Genomic DNA, 26266 nt, shown 5'->3' with positions numbered 1-26266 from the left:
GACACCCTGTATATACATGATTCGTGCTCCGTCAAATATTGGGTTGTGTAATAAATTCCCGCGTTTCTTGTATATTATTTTTTTCCCGCAATTTTGTGTTCTGTTAAGTAAAGTATATTATATGCATTCGCAAGTCTTTTTCTTGCTCTACGAACCTGCCTGCTTCAATTTTTCGAATTGATTAGAATTAATTAATCGATTAACAATATTGAGTAAAATTAATTCATTCGAAAAATTGAAACAGATAGGTTTGTAGAGCAAGAAAAAGACTTGCGAATGTATATATACACTTTACCTAACAAAACACAAAATTGCGGGAAAAAATAAAATACAAAAAACGCAGGAATTTATTACACAACCCGATAAAAGCATGTACAGAGTACAGAGTGTAAAGAAATTTTGGTTTTCGTTGCCACAAGCGTATTCTACACCTTCGAATCGATGAAAACACCTCAAACTTTTGTTTATTGCATTGTATTCTATGCATCATGGGGATCAGTTCTGATAAAAAATAATAGCAAAGTACAGGCTGACCTACAACTCTGTTTTGTAGCAGAAAATTGTAAAAGAAAATGTTGAACTGGTTAACAAGCTGTCATCGTGTAACGCGCTCTGTTACACACGTACAATTCCACTGGTTTTTTAAATTTTCAACGAGTTTTTGCGCGAGTTGATGTCTCGTCTCTGAATAAAGGAATATTCAATTAAAATCATAGACAACTGGAACAGTTTTCGCAGTATTTCACCTAAAATTATCGTACATTTTGTTAGATTGTTAATCCAGCACATTTGACAGGCCACGGGTTTCGAAAAGATGTTTCAGAATGGGCGAATGGCGCGGGAAATACATCATTACGTCATTAATAAATGAACAAGGCGACTTTAAATGGCTGTTCTAAATGTGTTTGGACACCATTTAACTCGGTCAAGAGGAACGTCATAACGCGGTTTGCCTTCCTTCTCGATTACGAAATAAAGAATTTATTCTTTTATACTGGAACGTCTTCTATAATTATTGTAACAATTCTCCATTATTAACAAATATTTGTCTCGGAACAAGTAGAACATTTATTGGAAGTACCAAAAATTACATACGCATCTTTCACATTAAAAAGTGCTTATTAATTGCTATAGTAAAAAGTAAATATAGTAAAAAAAAAGTGCTATAGTAATTGTGCATTTATTTTTTATTTCTGCTCGAAATATTTATTCTAAACGAAATATTCCAAGATGTTCATTCATGAAAAAAGTGACGCAACTCAAAATGTATTTCTAAAAAAAGTATAATAATAGACTGCGGATGTTTATGCAATTTCCAATTTTTATAGACAAATTTTGAGAAAGTAGAATGGAACAAAATCCTATTTTTCACGGAAACAGCCTTCGTTGATCTAAAACAAATAAAAATCGTACTAAATTCTATCGAATTTTATATTATAGCATCTTTTGAATTACATAAGCCATAAATGCATAAACATCCGCTGTCTAATAATAAATATATAAATTGTGGTGTACTTTTTGTAACTTATGTGCATGACAATTAGCCCAGTATCTAAATAATAACAAATTATTTTGCATTTCTAAGTTGATGATATACGAAAAAATAAATGGGCAATTTTAGGTAATTTTCAAATGGCTCTCCTGTAAAATTCCCATTTCTCCCTTATGTCACTTTTCTTATGAATATGAACGAAATTTCGAGATAATGAAAACTTTCGAGATCAGAATGCGTTTGAAGCTGCTCCCAGCATTTGTAAACAGACTTCTACCGTTTCCTCCGCCTCGGAGTATCGTGTCACAAGTATAACATTAACTATGATATTTGACTAGATAAGTGCTACTGTCGTATTCGTTTCATCCATTTTAAACCCGCTGATGGTAAAAGTAACGTTCTCAACGGAAGTGATGTTCAATTTCACAAATTCTATCGAACTGTCGGATCAGGATATACTGAATATTGAGAGGAAATATGGACGCGTATCTCGGGTGGAAGCCGAACAATTCTGATACATTCAGTCAAATGACCGCGCGTATTAATTCTCCCGATTGCAATAACCAATTTCTCCTTCATCGGCTTAATCTCCCTGAATTCTCGCATAAAAAATATATACAGTCGACACGGTTCCCGGATATTGCGAAAAAATGTGGACACGATTCTCGATTCTTTATTAATTCCACATGTTTGAAAGCTTTTACATACAAATCGTAATATAATTTCATTGATGGATTTAGCACACTAAAGTAAGGAAGAACGTTCATATTTCTTATCTTTCAATAAAATTGTTTTATAACGCCTTCATAATAATTCTTTCGAGACATTTATTAGAGACGTGTCAATTCGAAGCTCGCGGTTGTTATCTACCACCAGCTGCGCAGTTTATTGTGTTGTACCTGTGAAGTCAGCTGTGCAACTCGTCTCCGAATAGCGCAATGACAGACGTTTCGAAGCAGTAAGTGCATTTACGGCTGAATGAGTGAGTTTTAATCCAATCAATTTCTGCTCCTTCTCTTGTTCACTGCTTCACCGCGACGCGACGCCAACGCTACGCTCAGTAGAACCTGCCGCCGAGCCGGACTTCGCGAGCCGTCGCGTCGAGCATCGTTGCCGCGCTGTGATTTGTCCGTGTTTTTCGTTAATAACTCCTTAACACCAGATCTACGAAGGGGAGTCAAAATGGCCCGCTCCTGATTTGTTTTTTTTTTTTAGAAAATTATAAATATGTTTTTCTGAGAAATTGTTTTTGAACTTCTCTATCGAAGAAAATATCGCAAGTCGATATTGCAAGCCAGAAAATATTGCAATATTGCTAAATAAATGCAACTCTGTCACTATTATGAGGCAATGTATGCCAATTGCGTTTAGTGCTCGGTAGTTCTAGTGTTAACAAAGCCGCGGAGATTTTTGTAAACGAAATGTCACTTCAAATGACATTTTTGAGAGAACCTATATTTAACTTTGCCAAGGAAATGAATAATTAACCCTTAGCAGTCGAGGGGTGACTTAAAGTCACGACTAAAAATTGCTGTATTCACAATATTGTTTTCATTATTCAATATATTTGTATCCAATCCATTACTACACATTTAAGTATTACACGAGGTACTATATCAATTTCATATCCATAAATTAAAGATATATTTGTATCCAATCCATTACTACACATTTAAGGATTGCACGAGGTACTATATCAATTTCATATCCATAAATGAAAAAAATCAAATACAATGGAATTATTCTAGATCGGAAGAAATGTTTTAATTTTCAAGTTAAAATGGCTCCGACTGCAAATGGTTAAAGTAATCGATAAAAGTAAATTTGGAAACGGAAATCGGAAAATATAGTTAGACAGATGCGGAATCTCGTAATTTCGTAAAACGAAATTGAACCGGTCATTTGCGTAATGCGATTCAGTGCGCGTTAGGTCGTTCATCTGCCAGCAAAATCACGGTGAAGGTATTTTACAGGAGGGGTAAATAGTTTAACAAGATTTTCCTTTCATCTTCCCGTACACGGGGGCGATTACAAGTAGGGATTACCGAAACACGCGGACAAGGTTACGCCGTTCCTTGGAATACCTAAGGAAATTTGTCTTTTAGGGTAAGTGCGAGACTTAAGGTCGAGACCCCGAGGTTATGTATATGTATACTGCTAGTAACAAGACTGCAGAAGTGAAGCCTTGCGTTACGAGCGAATCAACCAGGTTCAAATTTCATTAAGCGATCAGATTATTTGTTGTTGATTATCTTGAAACCTAATCGTTATATACCATATCCGGTATAAAATCATATACAATATACGTCTTTATCAGAACTCTCTATCATCGAAGTTTTCTACACGCGGATTTGATTTTAAATCATTGACGAACAAAAAATAAATACAACATCAGGCAATTGTCTGAAATATTAGAAAAAAATAAGATTTGTTCGATAATATGTAACGAGATATCCTCGGCGGAAATTAAATATGAATTTATATATAAATGTTTTACACTAAAATGGATGGTCCTATGCATTTTTCATCCTCTTAATTCTAGATAATTTTTATTATTCTAATATCAGATGACTGCATGAATTCGTGTCTGATTCGAAAATAAAATTCAATGGTTAAATTTTGTAGATTTAGTTGGAGATTGGTTAAATTAAAATTAAAAAATGGTTAAATTTTCTACAATTAGAAATAAATGATGACTATATGTATAATTGATTAATAAAGTTATATTCTTTAAAATTTAACCATTGAATTTTATTTTCAAATCGGGCACGAACTTACGCAATCATCTAATATTTAGCAGTAATTAATAATTTCCAAAGCGTCCGATTAAATATGTTTTAAATTCGTAAGACTTGTGTCCCCACTCTATCTTCCCCCACGCTTCCACCACGGCCCGGTCACGTGACGCGTTCCGTCTCTGTCGTGCATATGTCACAATGTCATGTGACTAGTACTGGCAGAGAGAGGGTAACTTTTCTCTCCCGATTCGAGTCAATAATCCTGATTGGGCCATGTCGAAAGTCGTTTTCATACTTGGAATGTAAATTTTAATCGATGAAAAGACTACATGCATACGTGTTTAACACGTTCCAACGCGCGGAAATTAACACTTCAGAAAGTTGCCTTGTGAGTCTAGAAAAACAACAAAGAAGTAACATGCGTAACGTGCGCGGAAGTTTCTCCATAACTATTTACATTTACTTTCCGACCGAAGAACAAAGAACTGTAATTGCAAAAGAAGAACCTCTCAAGATGTCAATATATAATTCCTCCTCTATTAAGATCCATACGGGAAGAACTGACATTCAATTTAGTTTCAATTTCTTGCGATCGGTGCAGAAAATTGTTATTTTTTGCATAAAGATCCGCAGTCTAGTTGCAACTTTATGGTCTAAGCGTAGCCCGAGTTAATCCGCGTTTTTACGATGTTTGGCCACTGCGCGTTCTTCTCTTTTTATGATGGCGCCTATCAGTTTTACTTTTTTACCGCGTGATTGCGAATCAGATTGAGTTGAACGTTCGGACAAACGACTCGCACTGTTGGATCGTGCGACACCTTTTGAATTGGTTCCGTTGACTAAGCGCGCTGCTTTCAATCCCGGAGCTGTCGTGATAACTGTAACCAAGCACAAAACAGCTCCGTTCAGGTGGAGCTTGCATTTAGTGGTCCACATCGACCGGGGCTGGTTTAAATTTCATTACGACGATTATGCCTAGTAAGCTATAATCCTCCAAGAGAGGATAAGCCATTTCTCAACTGTGCCTAGCAGCCGGCACTCTACCGACAGCCTCTCGTTATTTAGCCCAGGGAAATTTAGTGGACCGAGGTGGTATTACCAACTCGCTGGATTATTTAGAGCCATACGACCGCAAGGCCCTGCAAATTCCGGCAAACGGACTGCAATGCACTGCTGCCTGCCGCTACGGAGAAGTAGACGCTACATATTTACGCAGACATGCGAAGAATCGATACGGCCGTGTTTCAAATGAAATTTTCACTACTTAAACTGTCACGATATCGTATAAACTCCGCTAAATTCCTCTTCTACATTTTTCACAGAATAGTCTAACCAATTCGAGGCTTGGGGGCGATTCGAAATACAGCAGAGCCTCCCATATCCGAACTGATAGAGAGACACAGGTGTTGGAGGAACAGAAATCTCATTTACTTCAATTAAAATCAGGAATCTTTACAATTTCTATTGTATAGTTTTTAATTTACAATTTACACAAATTGCAATTTACGATTTACAATTTACTCTACAATTTAATAATACCAAACTTTTTGGCTACTAAATCACATTTGTTTCTCAATGTAAATAACTGTGCAGAATTAGGTACCTACATTCTTTTTGTGCCTCAAACCAGGCTTCTGTGGAGTGTAGGAGGAGGTTGGGTAGATCAGGAGTGTATAGGAGGCCGTATCCTCGCAGTCAGGCGAAGTGAAGCACGATAGGGGCACTATGAAAGAGTTGATAGTGGGGGAACCGACGCACTGGTAGTGGGAGTCGTGAAGCTACAGCGGGGAAGAAAATTCCATATTGTAATTACACACCATGAAACATCTTTCGTTTATTCGTCTGTTTTCACATAATACGTTAACAATACTATTTTTTCGTCACGTGTAGCTGCAAAAGTAACTTCAAAATCTTTTGCAAAATACTGTAAACTAATACGTATTTGTCGATACTTCTCTGTATTCCTGTCTGTCCCTATAAGGCATAATTTTACGCGCTATTTAACGCTTACATTTTCAAATTTTACAAACTATTCGAATTTTAATTGTATGTATATATTAATTTAATTTGAGGAGTTCTAAATTAATACATTCCGAATTTTAAAAATAAGTATAGAATAGATACTACAAGCACACACACACACACACGAAGGGTAGCAGAAGTAATAGAATGGTTTAGGGGTTTCGAGATATTGAAGGGATAAGAAGAAACAGCCACAGATTGAAATTAACTAATTAGTTTTTTTTTTTAATTATTTGGTCCCCTCAGAGTATCAAATCCATTTTCCACACTCCCCCTCTTCCACTCTCACCACTATCGCCTAATTAACCAATTAGATATAAGATATGATTTGTAAACCAAGTCCATTCCTTGACCGTATGGTTCAAATTAAATAAATAAATATATATACAATTACACACGGAATGAGGAAATTTTAATAATGAACTCGACCAGGATTATTAATTAAAGCGAAATTTTGGCGGGTAATTATAATTACAAATCTACAAGGTAAACAAATAATACATGTATTTATATCGTAACAATCAACGATATATCATGAACTCTGCATTGTAATCAGTTGAACAATAGTGAGTCCGAATATCACATTGTGTTCATAAGGTTCTTATTAATTAGCTCGAGAACCAACGATACACCGTACCATATTTTTTATTCATTAATCACTCATTATAACAATCCGAGTAACTGTACATAATAACGTCTATACAATCTGTTATTTTAATATCGACAGATGATGATTAACTAATGAATCAAGGCCTGCCATTGTACACTTTATTATAAGTGTGTGAATATTCCCTGCACTCCTGTTAGTTGTATAGTTAATGTAACGAAAATGCACGCATGACGTAACTCCTGTTGGGGGCAAAAATGTAGAAGAACTTTCGTCTCTTTTAAAAGTTATTCATTTCTACAAGCTTGGATTAGCTCAAGATCATTTCAAAGACGTAAGCTGAACTTGTTTCCTTCTGTACCTTCATAATACCAAAACGAAAATATAACATTCCATTTTAAAAACACGAAGTAACTTTGAAATAACTGGAAAAATAAAGATAAAAATTTTTATGACAAAAATGAATAGGTGTAATTTAAGACGGTAAAAATATTAGAAGAATTTAAAAATGCTATCATATTATTTTCAACCTATTAACCTATTTCACTCGGGTTTGTTGCAATTCAGGTACAAAATGTTTATTTTGCATAAAGATCCGCTGTCTACTGATAATTCCACGTAGAAAATGATGGTAGAAACAAAGTCCCTCTACATCTGTGCCCCATCGCTTACCGTTCAGGAGTTATAAGAAACGGCAGCTGCCATGGGACACCCTGTATATATGAATCCTCTAAAAGCAATGAGAAAGTGTTCATTTAAATACAACAGAAATGGTAAAAGGAAAAGAGTTAGGTACGACTTCGAGTTCAATTCGTAAAACCATCCCGCACTGATATACGATAACCAGTTCAATCGCGGTGTCGTATTTGTCGTTGAAATGGTGTATTAAGGATAAAGTTTCTATAGAGACGACAATGTGAAACGGAATAACTCGAGGGAAATCGGTCTCGTTCACCTGGCATTCGCTAGTACCCGTGAAAACGCAGTCGTTTCATTGCTTCTTTGTGCAGATCCGGCAATTGTCGAGCTCGATACTTTCTGTTTCGTCGTTCTGAAGTTTATGCTTATTCGTGTCTATACCTATGCGCTACCAACGTCTTACGCTTTGAACGAAATATTAGTCACAGTCGCGTGTGCAAATTACAGTCCGCAACGATTCTATAAGGTACTACACGTAAAATCATACAAATCTATATCATAAAAAGGAATTTCTTTCTCTTCGGTACTATGTGTTTTATAATTTACTTATATTCATATACTACATATATTTTAATTAATATTTCTAAGAATTACGAATAAAAGTAACTGATAATTAGACAGCTGATTTTATGCATCTATGACAAATACGGTAGGTGTAATTCAAAACAGTAAGAACAACAGAAAAATTTTAAAATAATGTTATATTATCTTCAACATATTAAACTTTTTTATGAAACATTTACCGTCGCATGCGTCTTGCTTTTCTAATTAAAATGCCACCAAACACGATGCGGTTACGATCATAATTACTTGTGCAACAAGCGAAGTTAAAAATTCGTGTATCTCTACCGTAAATGTGAAATCCGAAACTGTAATCGCTTGTTACACAAGTAATTACGATCGCAAGTATATCGTGTTTGGCGTCATTTTAATCAGAAAAACGAGACGAGCACGATGGTAAAAGTTTCATTGGCGAAAAACGAAAAATAAGGAATTTTTTCATTTTCGAATTTAGAAGGTTGAGTTCTCCCGAATGCTTGAATGTTTGCTGAACTCCTCTTTCTGTTTGAATCGCTATCTTTGTCTATATTCGGAACGCTACAAACAATTTAGTACACCTTTTCTATGTATAGCTGTCTATCTCCACTAACGAGCATAACTGATTCAACACTCTTTAAATCAGAATAACTTTTTTATGAATGGACCAAACGACTTCAATTTCTCTGCGAGGCTAGAAGAATTAGTTTAGTAAATTACGTCTAAAAAATATTTTGAAAAAATGCATTTGGTCGGAGTTGTGATAAACAATAATAAAAATTGATTGTTACAACTTTTTTAGCTGGGCCAATAACGAAAATTTAAAAGATGTGTTTTGTAAACTCGTATGATTTATATGCGTTCTGAAAATTCCATTGAAATTCGTTAATTGGTTTACGAGTTATACACGATCAAAAGTGGTAAAAAGGCCGAGATTTTTAAAAACTGCAATTTTTGCCACTTCTGATCGTGTATAACTGGTAAACCAATTAACCAATTTCAATGAAATTTTCAGAACGTATATCATCTATACAAGCTGACCAAACACATCTTTTAAATTTTCGTTATTGGCCCAGCAAAAAAAAGTAGAAAATGCATTTTTTCAACACATTTTTTAGACGTCATTTACGAAACTAATTCGTCTAGCCTTACAGAGAAATTGAAGTCGATTGGTCCATTCATAAAAAAGTTATTCTGATTTAAAGTGTGTTGAATCAGTTATGCTCGTTAGTGTATATCAAAAAGATTGTTGGAGGTTACGAAAAAGAAAGGTAGCTGTACATGCTGTGAATGAACAATAAATATAGTATATGGGAGGGACACGTTCCTTTTCATAACAGAGGTCTGTATGGTTTTGTATAGTGTCTTATAGTATTGTTACGGAGTGTATAGTCTCATTTCCCGCGGCAATACTCGGTCGCTCTTGAAGCAGGGTAGATCCCTTTATTTTCACGTTACTATATCGGAGTAGACAGAAATGGAAGATACGGTTTAATTAGCAGTATTCAATCACGAGGATTGCAACACCCATTGAATTGCCACGAAGGAATTGTTAATGGAGCACAAAGGATAAGCTATAATTAGGTATGTCGTGGTGTACGGTAACGTTGTGTTGTTTACAGGAAGTATTCTAGCCGTGGTGACTATCGAGCGTTAGCCGATTTAAAAACTGAGAGAACAATACATGGTTCAAACATTAGTTAATTCTACATTTGAATGATATGAAACTGTATCTTTTAACACGTTCAGTGTCACGTGTACCACTGGTGGACACGCTGACGTATTTATTTAAAGCGATAAAAACGTATATTTTATAACAAGTTTAAGACAAGAATATATTTGCACCAAAAGAATGAATCCCTAATGATATATGCAAAATATTAGGTGTAGTTGCTCAATAGTTTTAAAGATATAAACAATTAAAGTTGCACACAGCTCAAATCATGGTATACCAACAAGGCATGAAACTTTAATTGTTTATATCTTTAAAACTATTGAGTAACTACACCTAATATTTTGCATGCATAATTAGGGATCCATATACCATCATCTCACAAAAAATTATCAAAATCGAAGTCGGACACTTGGGGTCCTTGCCTTGCAAGTGGACAACAGTAACCATCAGCATCACTAGCACCACGAATTGGCTGATAAAAGTATTTTTAGGAAGCGACACGCTCAACAAACTCAAAATTCGGCCCCGTTCGATTATTCAGAGCGGCAGTCAGCCGATACCAGCCAGGATTCCCAATTGTGCTAACTCGAATTTCGAGACTGTGCGAGAGTACGAGAGGAAATGGAAGGATGCGAACGCGGAGGAGCAAGGAGCTCTCTGTATATAGGAAGCGGAGGATCAGAAACGTGACATATCGAAGTCACGTGCGGTGCATTCATAGCTCGTAGCTTTTCATTTATCCAGTATAATGGAGCAATAGCGAGCTACCGGCTGACACGTGCCAATACTTAAGATGCGTAACTGCGTCCAGGAGAAACAAAAGCCGATGCGCCACCGAACCAATCTGTCACGAAGTAATCATTATCAACCAGCGAATCTACGCTCCGGGCTTCGAGCTTCGGGTTTCGGATCGCATGCTCGGCCCGTATCAGTACGATCGTTGGTTCATTGAAAATTAATTGATTAATTCGTTACTGTTCAATCTCAATTAACTGGTGAGCGTTTCGACGAATAATTAATTACTTTTTAAAACGCTGCGGACCGTACGTGTATCGGAAACTATTTGATCTTTCGAATCTAGCTGAACCACCGAGTATTATATTTTATTTAATGTTTTCAATTGCTGATTAGGTAGCCGAATCTTCTATCAAAATGCAATGTCGATGCACTGAACCCTTTTTATTCGAAGTAAGCTTGTGCAACCACATCGTAACGATATGTTAGGTTAGGTCGTCCAGAAAGTTGTATGGAACTTTTGTTGAAAAGAGATGTGTGCATCGGGCCCAATTGTTTTAATCTTGTGAACATGAATGTGAAAATTCTAATATTCTTAACTTGCGATTATTAAGATTGTAAAGATGCTTCCCTGAGGAATCATTTACCAAATTTATTTCTTAGGGTATATACTATTGGAAAAATGGCGAAAAATTTGGATAAACACATTCTTGTTATGTTCATAAACTAATGTAAAGTAATTACTTCTAGAGCTCCGCAAACCTAGTGTTAAGAACTTGAAAAAGTTCGCGTGATATTATTTTTCCTCTCTCTAGGATTCATTTTATTCCATTCTTTTTTTCTTTTTGTTCTACTATTGCACTTGTATCAGATTTCGTCCTTTTACCATTGGCCTGCCGTTCGACACACATCTCGATACATAGATAGAACTATGATCAGAGTCGCCAGATAAGGGAGGGACCACGACTTGAGGAGAAACAGTTACCCCCTCTCTGCGCGTCGTAGAAGGGGAAGGTAGAGTGGGAACACAAGTTTTAATCTAGCGATTTTATATGTATAAACTTATACGGGGTGTTCGCGTCATTACTAACCAGCTTTTTTTTCGAAAAATGTGAAAGAGGAAACAGTAAAATATGATTATATTATGAAGAGAAATAAATGTTCAAAAATAAAAAATTTATTTTGGAATATAATGTACATTTTAATTATCTCCCTCGGGTCTGGATTATCCATCAGGCCTTAATTAGCCGGTTAATCGAGGTCCTACTGTATGCTGTTTTTTGCAAGCAATACAATGGCGTCCGCAATTTTTTATCTGCATTATTTTTCTAGAAATGAAGGTGATCTTCAATTCTTTAAATGGAATGTTACGTATTTTTTTGATATCGTATGAAAGCGTGTGCCAAAACGCATTCATTATAATACGACCTAATGATCTTCAGGATCATTCCTCTTTTAATTATGCAATAATTAAGGAAAGAATTAGCTTTGTACGTTCGCGACCAGTTGCAGGAAAACGAAATAAAGTAACGTTCTGGAAACTGAAACTCCGGAAAACTGGATAAATTGAGTCCTTTACGTGCACATGTGTACTCGTATATTACTTCGGAGGTAGCTGGTAATGGCGAATTTTGAGTTGGCGAAACGTCAGCTTCCTGAACGTCTCCATCAATTTCTGTCGGTATAGTTAACACGGAGTTCACCGAAACTACAAGTAGCGAGATTATGTACGATGCCTGTTCAGACGGGGCGACTGAGAAATTATAATGCAATTTTCGGCTAATGGAGTTAAAATAACGTTACAAGTTGCCGCGTCTGGAGTTCGAATCGATTTATTAAGTTATTACCATAGAACTCGGAATTTTGAAATTTAGGTGCGTGAATTTAATCAACAGCTGAAACTCTTGATAGGGGACGTGATACAAATTTATTTAGTTTTCGGAAAATTTGTATACGGCTTTCTGAATCGTATTGTTTGTTGTCGGTGTTTTTATTCCCTTTCATAGAAAGCGTTTGCAAAATCTATTGAATTTAATGTGCTAATATACTGTGTGCCACCTTAATAATTTCTATTATTGAGTTCCTGTCTCTTTGTTTCACTGTTCAACATTTTTTAGAGAATAAACAATTTTACCACTAACGCTATCGTTTTATAAAGCATGAGAATTAAGAAAGCTGCTTGAAATTTAGATTTTGTTGTACATAATTATAAGATATAATGATAAATATCTTTATATTATTGCATTTAAAGTATTAGATATAATCAAAAAAAGAACTATTCAATTAAACAACGGAATCCTTTTCCAAAACATACTGTGTTCTTATTTGATTTTTTATTTTTAATTCATCCAATAATCTTCCATCTTCGTAATGTTCAAGAAAACATTAAATGGAAAATATGAAGTTTTAAGCTATAATTAATTTTCTATAGCACCGATATTCATCTCGTTTGCACAAAAAGAATGTTCCAATGAAAGTGGTAGTTGCATGCGAAATACAGGTGTCACATTGGTATTAGATTTTTTCCTGTTCGAGTAGAATCTGCAATCTGTGTAATCTAGTGAAATGCGATTGAGCTTAATATTCTGACTTTGTTAAGGAATATTTTCCAGCTGATTACATTTCCGTTGTACCCGATATATTCTTGAACTCGATTCTCCGGTTTCGTTTTTTCTTACTTATTTCGTTCGTTCTGATTTCTCGTATTGAAAGAGTCTGGATGGTACGGGGCTCAAAGAAAATGCAAAGAATGGTGTGCCTACGATATCGCTTTACAGGCGAATGAACGCGAATTTCTAGTTCACGAAACATCGCCGTCGAGAAATATCTCTGGCAATTTCTACCTCCGCCTTAGACCGAGTTTATGTCAGAGGCACAAGTAGAGCGATGGTACAGTTAACCTCTACCGAAACCTTGTAGAATTTTCATGTAAATCTAATTGTAACAGGATGTACTTGCTAAATCGCGTCGACTTCCGGGGAGAGTAACACTTTCACTTGCACGCTTAACGCAAATATTTTGTTTCGTTGGAAACTTCATCGCGCGACGACACAGCCCCCGAGGACTTTTCGGCCACTCGAGTGGCCTGCTCGTTTTAATGAGTTAAACAAGAAAAGTTCTTTCCACTTTTTTTAGTTTGCAAGTAGGAAAGAGCGGGAATAATGCGGTGAACATTTTCGTTCAGAAGATTCTTTAATAATTAAGGAATCATTCTAATCGGTGACATTGGGAGGTCAATAGAAGTTAGATGAGAATGTATTCCTTCTTTCAATAATTTCAGTAAGCCGAAAATGATGTAACGACATTCTTAACTTCATCCACTTTTTGACATAAATGCACTTCTTACGTCTTACACGTTTTTAAAAATGTGTTTTCGTCACAAAAATATATTTTCGTCTTTCTCGATCAATTTCTAACATTTTTGTCAGTTTGATTATTATTGTACAAGACGGGCCCTGCCAAATATTTTACAAGACACTTACAGGGTTCTCTGGTTTTTTTAAGCAGCATTTTCTAATGTTCCTCATTAGCTAATTCTAAATACTTACTACAATTTATAAATAATACAAACTGTATTCATTTTTATTTCTTAAAAGATAGAAAAATTTCACAAGGTATACATATTGCATTTTTATTTAAAAAACAATGGAGTATTTCTAAATATTCTCGATAAAAGTTCCCTTTAAAATACAAATCAAATTAGCCATTAAATCCATTCCAGTGATACTTATATTCTATGTATATTAGAATCATACAGGAAAATGTTTGCGTTGTCAGTCGCGAAACGTTAAAACGTTGAAGTAAATACGAAATAAAATATCAGGGAATCCTTCCATCATAAAAATGTGACACACAGCATCACTCGGATAGCTCTCGGCTCTTGAAATGGAAAAATATGCGCTAAGCGGAAGGATTAAATTTGTTCAACTTACAAATACATATACGTATCCAGGAGTAATATAACAAATTCAGTCGCAGTTTGTCAGTTACAACAAGCCTGTACCTTTCTGGCAATTTCGAAATGAATGAGAGGAACGTTCAGTGAGTGTGTAAAAAATATTCGTACGCCCTTCAAAATAGGACAGCTTTTTCATAATTGTACCAAACGACCTGATTTTTTATAATCAATTAGAAGCATTGGTTTACGAAATGGTATGCAAAAAAGATTTATTTACAAGGTTACACGCAAAAATAAAAAAGGCATTTTTTAAAACGTCTTTTTATTTGTGCCCTTAATGAAAATTTTGGAAAATCTTTTTTGCATATCATTTTGTAAACCGATGCTTCTATTTGATTATAAAAAAATCAGGTCGTTTACATACACCCACTGTATGTATATGGGGATCTGCGTGATCCTAAAGACTGATTATAACCAAAAGAAAGATGATTATAACCATAAAATTGAAATTTTTGAAATCTCTAAATCAGAATAACAATTTACAAATGCGCCAACCGGCATCGGTTATTCTGGCAAGCTGGACGAATTAGCTTTTACTAGATGATAGTGCAAATTTCGGATCCGCTGTAAATCGCACGGTTAAAAGAGAAAAACCGTCGTGTCAATAGCAACGACGCGGTGAGAACAATGAGCTGTTTCCAGTGTAATGAACGGTTTCCACAATTGTATCGCGGTATTTCGAGAATCTGGACTCTCACGCGAGTTTGAATAGAAGCGAAATCTTGTGTGTTGCGCAATTGAGGTGTAGAGACGCAAGCGGGTGCACGCTCCCGCCGCCGTCGCTTCTCTGGTTAAAAATTGAGAGTTGAAGTTAATGAGGAAAGTTGTGGAACCTCGTCACCGACGATTCAAGACGCCGCGCTCCTCCGCTGCTAAATAACGCAACACTGCCACTGAACAACCTTCGTAGTTCCGATGAAAAGTTTTGTCGTTATCCGAAATACATTCGCCAGGTAGATAGTCTGAATTAGAAAAATATTTCTCTGCGAATACAGTCTTTAGGGAAACGATGTGCAACGTTAATGTTCCCTCGGGAGTTTCGCAGAGCCGGACGAAATTCGCCAAAAGGAATTTAGACGAGAGCCGGCCCCCGACCCGGCCCGTGGCAAAAGAATCGTTGTAGCGACGGCTGCAGCGCGTCTTTATTCTAGGTGAAGAAACCTCGAACATATTTCAAGATCAACTCTGCATTTTAAACGGAAACTGTATGCTTCTGTGCATGGACCGGCGAAAGTACACGAAGCCAGAGAAGTTTTTACTTTGGCATCTTGTTACACGAATATAGGCGTGCTTCCATAGTTTGTTCTAACGGCCCCGTAAAAAAAATGTTTTCCACACAACGCGTATAAGAAAACGCGGCTGCATTTGCATTCGATCCTTTTATGGCGCCTGCAACCCGCACCCTATCAAGGATATTTAAGCGCCAACCACGACTTGTTCGGCCGAGTCGAGCTCAGCACGCCGGATCCTAAAGACGAAGGTGTGCTCGTGTGAATATTGCAACTGCAGGTGCCGGGGACGCCGAAGATATATGTATGTGTATGTGTACATCGGCGAATTAAGAGTGTGCGTTCGCGTAGCGGTGAACATGAGCTCGGTGGCTGTGGGCATGGTCTGTAGTCTGTAATGCATGCACGCATACGTAGAAACCATATCTCGTCTTTCCATGCTCGGTACAGACAATACACCAGCGTGTGGGCAACGTCAGGTTATGTATACCGTTACCTCGATCCCCTGCTTCTACCTATCGTAGACGGACTATCTCTATGCTCTTCCACCTTTGTCTTCTCATTTCTGTTTCCACTTGTGTGTGCGTGTGTTTTTTTTTGGGATCGATCCTCCTACGCGTTTGGCCACGACCATCTTCGAAATCATTAAATCTAGTGCAATTCTATTTACGCGCGTTGAACGAATGTTAACTGATTCTCATCAAGGTAAACATTAATATCAGGATTGTGTATTATATATTGGGACATTCTCTACATATGCTCTTCCACCTTTGTCTTCTCGTTTCTGTTTCCACTTGTGTGTGCGTGTGTTTTTTTTGGGATCGATCCTCCTACGCGTTTGGCCACGACCATCTCCGAAATCATTAAATCTAGTGCAATTCTATTTACGCGCGTTGAATGAATGTTAATTGATTCTCATCAAGGTAAACATTAATATCAGGATTGTGTATTATATATTGGGACATTCTCTACATATGCTCTTCCACCTTTGTCTTCTCGTTTCTGTTTCCACTTGTGTGTGCGTGTGTTTTTTTTGGGATCGATCCTCCTACGCGTTTGGCCAAGACCATCTTCGAAATCATTAAATCTAGTGCAATTCTATTTACGCGCGTTGAACGAATGTTAATTGATTCTCATCAAGGTAAACATTAATATCAGGATTGTGTATTATGTATTGGGACATTCTCTATGCTCTTCCACCTTTGTCTTCTCATTTCTGTTTCCACTTGTGTGTGCGTGTGTTTTTTTGGGATCGATCCTCCTACGCTTTTGGCCACGACCATCTCCGAAATCATTAAATCTAGTGCAATTCTATTTACGCGCGTTGAACGAATGTTAATTGATTCTCATCAAGATAAACATTAATATCAGGATTGTGTATTATGTATTGGGACATTCTCTATGCTCTTCCACCTTTGTCTTCTCATTTCTGTTTCCACTTGTGTGTGCGTGTGTTTTTTTGGGATCGATCCTCCTACGCTTTTGGCCAAGACCATCTTCGAAATCATTAAATCTAGTGCAATTCTATTTACGCGCGTTGAACGAATGTTAATTGATTCTCATCAAGGTAAACATTAATATCAGGATTATGAATCATGTATTAGGACCAGACTGCAGATCTTTATGCAAAATAAAAATCGCCTTCATCGATTGCAAGAAATACATAGAAACCAAATTGAATGTTAATTCTTTCTTTAATGATTTTGAGAGAGGAAAAATGATCTACAGGGTTGCAATTATAAAACGTTACAAACGAATATCTCCAAAACTATTGATTATACGCAAAAATATTTCAGATGAAAGTTCAGTGCCGAGGGGAATATCATATGGTGGGACTTTTATTTTTCCCGGTGGACACGCTGAGATGAAGGTCTACTTTCTTTCTTTAAATGGAATGATGTGTTTTTGTTTATCCACCATCAAATAGTGCGTTTTAAGATGACTTCAATGACCTATGACTCAAAGTCAAACTTGCAGGGAAATGCAGGAAAGGTGTGATCGTTTTGTTCGTATACTTTAGTTCGTGCCTGCGAACTTTCACACCGAAACAATAACATGTGTTCAAAATATCAGCATAACTCGGGACAACATCGAAGTCATTTTTCAATGAAATGAAAACAAAGGTATTTATGTTTCATTAGTATTTGTGCTGAGGTATCCTTGGCTGAACGATAGTGCTTAAATAAGTGGTGAAAATGGAAATGTATCGAACTTGTCTTGATTTGTTTATGATACGAGAATGCAGGAAAAATTACAGAATGGCTGCTAATTCGTATGCACAATCCTACCCAGATGGACCATCAAAATCGCATATAGCATTTAAAAGACTAGAACAGCGTTTTCCTCCGACACGTGAAAACACGAGAGTCAAAATACGCGGAACTTGTGCTAAGATAAATGTTAGAGAATCATTTAAACAAAGAATTGTTACATGCACTGAAGTAAGAGGTAATTATTTTGAACGCATACTACTAAACTAGAGTAGAAATAAAACGATCACTCCTTTTCTGCATTTCCCTGCAAGTTTGACCTTGAATGACCTTGAGTCGTAGGTCATTGAACTTAGAATAAAACGCACTATTTGATGATGGATAAGAAAACATATCGTTCCATTTAAAAAAAGAAAGTTGTCCTTCACCGCACGTTGGAGTGTCCACCGGGAAAAATAAAAGTCCCACCACATGATGCCCCCCTCGGCACTGAACTGTCATCTGAAACATTTTTGCGTATAAATAGTTTTGGAGATATTCGTTTGTAACGCTTTATAATTGCCACCCTGTATATGGGAGGGACAAGTTCTTTTGGATAACCATACAGATTTGTATGCTTTAGTATAGTGTCTTATAACATTCACGTGGACGGTATTCCAACATAGAAAAGAAATGTTTGCTTTTCACTCGTTTTTACCACTCGTACATCTTTTATCCATTGAAAGCGTCACAACGCTTCTTTTTTTACTCATACTAATCATTCAACCGAGATGAAAAATTTTTATACGCCGGGAAAGGATCGGACTCGACACGATATACATATAGGGTTCCTAGCGAAGCGTAGACATCGGTGTTTTAGCGAAGAGTATAATGGATACGATGTGAAACCAGTGAAACAGATGTACGAGTATCCGGCGAGTGATTTATCGCTTAGCGAAAAGGAAAAAGAACTTTTCCGACCCTAGAATTTTTCAGAACTGAAATATGTATGTAATATTCGACCTGATGTTCTCGTTAAAAAGGATTTAATGACATGTCTTACATTTCTCGTTTCATCTGGAACTACTAATCTGCCACCTGCTGAACGTAGAATATCTGGGTAAATTTGTTGTGTCGTTATCGGAAAGTTAATTAACCAAATTGGTCATTCGGACGGGAGTAGGTACATAACACAACTCGCATGTCCCGTGACCAAACAAAATTAATAGATGTAATAGTTTACAGTTGGTATGATACACCGGGCTCTCGTTAGCCGTGACAATCAACTAAACCCCTCAACTGTGCAGACGCGACAGGAACGGGATAAAACGTGATTATTGCTTGTTTTTGTTCCTCTACAACTCGGTAATGTTTTGAATATTAACCCTTTGCACTCCATGTCGAGTGTGAATCGACATCAGAGATAGAGAAATGTAAATAAAACGGGATTTTACATGTATTAGGTTGACCCAAAAGTTTCTTTCGGAATGTGTTCCTTTAATGTTGCTAAATAAATGCAAACAATGCGATAATCTTCATGTTAATGTTTTAGTACTTCCTAACGTGAACTTGCATTATGTGCATGAATCGGAAACCAACTTTCGGGACAACCTAATATTTATTTAGCAAATATTAAAGGAACACATTCCGCAAGAAACTTTTGGTACAACCTAATATTTTACTCTTCCTTTGTTTATTTGTCTTATTTTTTAGTTAACACTTTACCTACCGGAAGAGGTTGTCCCCTCTGAGGCACCACTAAAAATTGCTGTAACATTATTCAAAATATTGTTCACATCACATAAAATTTCAAAAATCATAGAAAATGGAAATATTCTAGATCGGAAGAAATGTTTAATTTTCCAGTTAAAATAGCTCCAAGTGCAAAGGGTTAATAATAAGATTTCCAATAATTGTACCAAAAGAAAGCATAGAAATTTTCTTTTACATTTACTATCTTAATTGAAACTATTAGATGAGGTTATTGAGGATGTACCATACACATTTCAAAATTATGCAATAATCACCGGTCGGTAATGTGTTAAAAAACAAATATAAAGTTCCACAAATATAAATTACAACAAAGTTTGAGTAATATTAAATATATAATTAGTAGACTGCGGATTTTATGCGTTTATGACAAAAAGGGGTACGTACAATTTAAAACAGTGGACATATTAAAAAGATTCAAGGCCACCAGTGTATTAGTTTCACCTCAGTAAGATAATTAAAAGATGAAAGACATTTTTACTTGGCACCGAAGTGATCAACAAACGTCACTTTAATTTTCTGTAATTCCGAAAATCTGCCCGAGCGTAGACTGGAATTCTCCATTAGGTCGAACGAAGATCTACTTGTTTTTCAAAATGTCGGGAGAAGCTCCGGCATTCGGATCCTTCGCATTCATCATTCACTGCTCGGTCTAACCATAAAATTAAACCCTTTCAGAGGCAGTTCTGCAAACGGACTTTAGTCTGGACAGGCAGCCACAGTTTATCATGTTTTTCGAAGACATTTACGAGCAAGTCGCCTTTGCGGGTTCTCGATTCACCGGCGCTCCGTGATCCGTTAGCACATCCTCTAGGTCATCGACCATGCTGTCGCACAGAAGAGCCGCGGGAGAGAACTCGTACTCCGAAACTGCAGGATTTTCTAGCGAACCAAGTTATTCGCGCGATTTCAATTCTCGCGTACGAACAATATGAATATCATAAGTTCTCGTGTTGACGGAAGCTCGACAATATGACGCATTCAGATCCTAGAGTGATACTCCGTCGTGTGTCATATATTGACTTATCGTTAAGTCACACTCTCGGGAACCATAAAAAGCTGTGTACCGTGACTTGTGGACGTATCGTTGCGGTGGAGATAGCAAAAGTTTAATAGACACCGTCGCACATTATTTAACACAATTAGAATCTCGTAATTGGTGGAACATAATAGGGAACATGATCTAGCAGATCAATTTTTTGGTCCAACTGATAAGAATGACAGGAGTGACGCATTACTTTCAATGTTTTCAAACGATCCATGCTATTCCGACTGATTCCGAAAGGCAAAAATCATGGAGGTAATCTGATGCGGCATCCGAAAGGTCTGCCAGCTCTTCAAAGAGAAAAAGAACTTTGGTCTCTGATAGAACAGTTTTTCCTAAAAGAAAAATCCGGGAGAAAGAGAGAGAGAGAGAAGCGTGTCCCCAAGCATGATTAAGACTTTTCGAGGCCGCGTTAAGTGATGCAGCGATATTCTTGCATTTATAAAGGAAATGCCTCAGCTAAGAGGACTCTCGCGTTAAGAACGATTCCATGTTCGTTTCGTCTTCGAGGTACAGTGTGTAGAGCAGACATCTGCACAGAGCCGATCATCGCCGTCTCAAGGCTGCACGTTCTACCTCCCTCCATATCAGGATTAACCGGGCTAAGCTAAAGGGGCTCTATGCAGGGTGCGATTTATCGTACGATGATTCCTGCAACGTATGGCAACGCTTGCTCGAAACGCAACAATCTATCGTGTTACAGATTGTACCGAAATCTATTATGATCTTAGGTTTACGCGGAGAAATGTAGCTGTGGCTTCTGTTCGGTGAATCGAGTGGCCCAGAGATAGGGGAATTGTTGCAGTGGTCAACCATCTTGAGCACTGTTATTATGTACAGGGTGACAAGAAATAACGGAGTTAATCATTTCTTATTATAAGTCTGTCAAATTGACGAATTTTGAAAAACCAAATAATAACAACCATAACATGGACCTTTAGTATTCATATATTTAAGAAGTTTCGAAATGACCACCCTTTGCGCCGATACAAAGGCTCAAACGTGTCTTGAAATTTTCGGCTATGGGCCGCAGCTCTTTTGGCGTCATTCGGTCCCACTCCTGGTACAGAGATTTTTTCGATGACTCCAAATTTTTATGGGGCCGAGCACAGGTCCTGGCCTCCACAATCGACCACACGCTGTAGTCCATCGGGTTGAGATTCGGTGAGTACGGCGGTCATTCCACAGATGTGGTGAAACCTGGAAAATGGGCTTTGCACCACTCCTGAGTCGTTTTCGCAGTGTGGGCCGGCGCATGTGGATCGCCAAGGTGCTGTTGGGCCCACAGAAATACGACGGCTTCGAGAATGTCCCGTCGATACACTTCTTGGTTGATTTTTACCCCTTGATCCTCGAAAACCGAAGCAAATCCCATTTTCCAGGTTTCATCACATCTGCGGAATGGCCGCCGTACTCGCCGGATCTCAACTCTATTAACTCCAGCGTTTGGTCGATTTTGGAGGCCAGGGCCTGTGCTCAGCCCCATAAAAGTTTCGAGTCGCTGAAACAATCTCTGCGCCGGGTGTGGGACCGAATGACGCCAGAAGAGCTTCTTTTAATTATCCTATTAAGCTGAAACTAATACATTGATGTATGTACTTAAATATTTCGAACATGTCCACTGCTTTCAATTGTACGTGCCATTTTCGTCATAAATGCATAAAATCAAGAAATGGACTTGGTTTACAAACCATACCTTAAGTTACACATCCATCCATATCCTATACCATACACACCTTGCATACCTAATAATAGGCTAGATCAGAGGTTCTTAAACTGTGGTCCGCGGACCCCTGAGGGTCTTTACATCCCCCAACTTTTCGCTTTTATTCAAATAACTCATTCAATATAAATCTTACATGAAGAAGAAAAATGCCTAAAGCTGGAATGGGGTCCGCAAAAAAAGTGTTTTTCAGGAGCGGGGCCTTGGACTACATAAGTTTAACAACCCCTGGGCAAGATCATAGAGTGTGAGTCCAACTGGCACCTGATAGTCCAATCACTATTTAGAGTAGCTATGGAGCTCTCTGGAGCAACACTTCAAGGTAAATCACATTAAAGAGAGTGATGGAAGATTATCTTCCCTCGCTCTAGAGTGTCCTGAGCAACTGTGGGTTTGAGATGTAGTCAGGATAGCAGCTCAAAGATCAGTCTGTGCCTATGCCTGGCATCATGTGTCTATCTCCTCTCATAGATAGTTCTGTGATCACATCAGGTCAATATGCCAGGTCTGGGTTTTTCGAGGAGTAAGCTATAGTCAGTGTGCAAAGGTGTACTTATTAAAAATATAAATAACACTGACGATTGAGACGCAATGGTGCGACACACCGCCTCATGGGGACAAAGGTTATGCGTAGATCAAAGTGGTCGAACCAGCACAGCGCTCGAGCAATCCGGGCTTACAGGGCCGATGTCTTGAGAAGCCCGCCTTAGCTGAACCCGGTTCGCCGTGTTGTAGACTTTACAGCGCAGAGAGGGCAGCCAAGAGGCTGAAGCCCTGAGGTAGAGGGGATCAGGTCCGAATAGCTCCCTGAGTACACGTCTAGTATAAAGGCCCCTACCACGTACGATAAACTTTCACCGGCAACATTTGCCATCGCCTCAATGACGTCGACAATCAACCGACCTTGCGTTCCTAGTATCGGTATTTAGATTACTGAAAACAATTCTACTCCGCTACGAGAGAAAACAACGAATTATATGTTTCGAGCACACCGGGAAAGAAATGGTTACAGTAACGAACTGGATGGACCTCAATTACCACCGTTGACTTTTTGCCAATTCCAAGGAAATCAATGTACCGTCACAGAGATAAGCGTAATGATACAAGAAGAAAACCTGCGCTTCTGTAGCGAGTAATTCAACCCCGGACGTAAATTGTCCTGGGCGGGGTAACAACATGAAAAATACATCGAAACGTGAAACACTTGAACGTGTAAAAATAATATTTCAGCTTCTTTTTCCCATATTTCACGTGTACACTGTTTGTTACATTATACCAGTGTCTCTCAACCTTTTTTGGTTGGCGGCACAGTAAAAGTATCCGGAATTATTTGCGACACACCCGAATGTAAAAAATGTAAAAGTTATATGATACAAAAAAAAAACAAATTATTTATTTACGAAATTTATTCAATGAGAGGGCTGAGCCTGTTTTCATGAACAAATTAAATCGAAACGAGGTTCCAAAGTCGCCAGAAAAGTTCGCATCTCATCGACAACTTTTATAAGTCTTTCCCGCTTTTCGGACTTGATTTCTGTCAATGCTGAAAATCCAAATTCACGGAACCATGAAGATGCAAACGGCAGAAGAATTTTAATAGATTTCGAGCTGATTGCAGGGTACTCTTTGACAGAAAGCCAAAACTCATCGAAACTTTTAAGTTACTATTTCGAAGTTACGAAACCCATGCTATTTTAATTTTATTTGTCAAAAGCCCTTGCGGCACATTTAATAATCTCTCGTGGCACACAGGTTGAGAAACACTGCATTATACTATTACATACAACACTGTACACATCATGTATACAGTACTTTATTAGGCATTTCTAAAAATGTTTAAAACTTATGGAGTGATTAGTTTGTTAATTAAGAATTATCAGGCATTTCACACGAGCAATTTGTCATGCTTATTATTAGAAATCCTGTATCTTTTATCCCATCATCTTTGGCAGACTATCCGAGTAGAATGCTTTCCCAAGAACCAGTGTGTCATCTTTCAATAATCTGCAGATGACCTTGTGAAGAGCATAGCAAACTGTTACGTGCTAGGATAATCGATAAAAAGCTTTCAGGATAATGAGCAATATACAAACGATAGGATGAATGATGTTAGATTGTTGCATATAAAATGTTCTTCAGTGTCCTTCAATTGCAAAACTGTCATCTCTGTTTTGAACATTTTTCTATCGACGTATGAATCGTTCATTCATCGCCAGATTTTGATCAGGTATCTCGTAATTAAACATTATGACGAAAATTAGTAGGTGTAATTTAGAACAGTAGAATATTAGAAAAATTTAAAAATACTGTTATATTATTTTCAACATATTAAACATTCCGAGCAAGAAGATGAGTTTCTAATTCACTCCGTTTGTTACAATTCAGGTAGAAAATTTGGCATAAAATTTTCACATAATGTGTACATTCACATTCGTGAACATTGGAGTAAACTTAAAATACATTAAAATATACTTGAAAGTCAAATTGGATGTCTAATTCAAAATTAAGACAAATAATAATTTAAAAAAATAAGACAACCATGATCAGCTTGATACCCTAAAATGGTATGTATAATATTGCTTTTGTCTTCTAAAACCATACATTTCATATGCAACAACCTAATATTAAACTACCGGTCCACTACCATTGAATCGTTTTTATTAAAAACATTAGCACCGTATTGATTATTCGGTAAAAAATAATCTCGATGAAACTGCTGAAATATTATCCGTTGTTAAATATTCCAGTGCATATAAATATGAGGATAGTATCGGGAATTAAATCTGCAACTATACGCAGTAAAATCGCATTTGATTCGGAGCAAGATACAAATTTATGTTGAAAACAAACAAAGCCTGCGTGAATGATCACAAATATTATGTGTACGGTGCTGCAATAAATCGCACGGTATTGCTTCTGTTCCGTGAGCTCTAATATCCACCGGAAATATGATCAAGTAAACATTCACAAAATCAATGAATAAACGCCTTCTAATACATCAATTGTATCCTAATGCAGACAAACACGATCACCGAGTCACTGAAGATTAATAACTATTTGCAAATTATATGCATTTGACAATAATTTTGTATCGTCGTACTATACGACGGTGTAGAACTCCATTCTTGAAAGATTAATAAATATAAAATAAAAAAATTTCAATATTACAATATTATTGGCAATCGGAAATTGAATCGTTTGTATACTCTCCAATCAATGTTATCACAAAACAAAATTTCAAATAGATCCGTTCCAATTTCGAATAATTTCAATATTTACGGGACTGTGTATGGATCGTATGCTATGTTTTCACACACACACGTACACAGAGAGTTCTCTATTTAATTACTAATATATTCATAATTTTGAAATCCAGAAATTCCGACAAGCGAACAGACACAGACGGAGCGGTTATAAATGAGAAATTGTTTCGATAGAAGCGACGCGACGTCTGAAATTGCATTCGCAAAATATCCGGAGTCACGTGACACCGTGAAAAGGAACGCGGTTTGCTCCTGAATATTTTCCTAAGAGATTCTTGAAAGTGTCAAAGGTAAACGTCAATACTGTTCGTTGACCTTCGAGTGTGGAAGCAACTAGTGTTCAGATACCTACACGCTTCTCACGCACTCCTTTGAATGGGGAAGTGAAATGACAACGGGGCAGGAGGAAGGAGCGCGAAGATATAATTGCACGGATGAGTTAATTCCGCGAATATTTTTCGAAGAATGCGACACGCCAGTGAATTCCCAGCGGAACGTCTTTTCCTTTCACCGTGCCGGCGTAATAACTCGGCCAGCAGCTTGATCAAGTAAAAGTGTTGTCACGCAACAGAAACAGAAATTTA

The 26266-nt window shown here is 37.2% G+C and overlaps 1 protein-coding gene and 1 long non-coding RNA gene across 8 annotated transcripts in view; both read right to left on the bottom strand.

The window, feature by feature from the left end:
- Nucleotides 1–26266, bottom strand: part of Cad87a (cadherin 87A) — a 295629-nt gene that overhangs the window by 260296 nt on the left and 9067 nt on the right. The gene's annotated exons all lie outside the window — the stretch shown is intronic.
- LOC143213951 (uncharacterized) lies at nucleotides 1210–26265 on the bottom strand. The gene is made up of 2 exons (XR_013010073.1): nucleotides 16461–26265; nucleotides 1210–16241 (listed from the first exon to the last, which is right to left on the bottom strand). It is a non-coding gene; the product is annotated as an uncharacterized LOC143213951 (long non-coding RNA).

The sequence above is a fragment of the Lasioglossum baleicum genome, chromosome 12 (assembly GCF_051020765.1).
Source record: "Lasioglossum baleicum chromosome 12, iyLasBale1, whole genome shotgun sequence".
NCBI lineage: Eukaryota > Metazoa > Arthropoda > Insecta > Hymenoptera > Halictidae > Lasioglossum > Lasioglossum baleicum.
The sequence above is the reverse complement of the archived record's forward strand: the minus strand, read 5'-3'. Positions and strand labels throughout refer to the sequence as shown.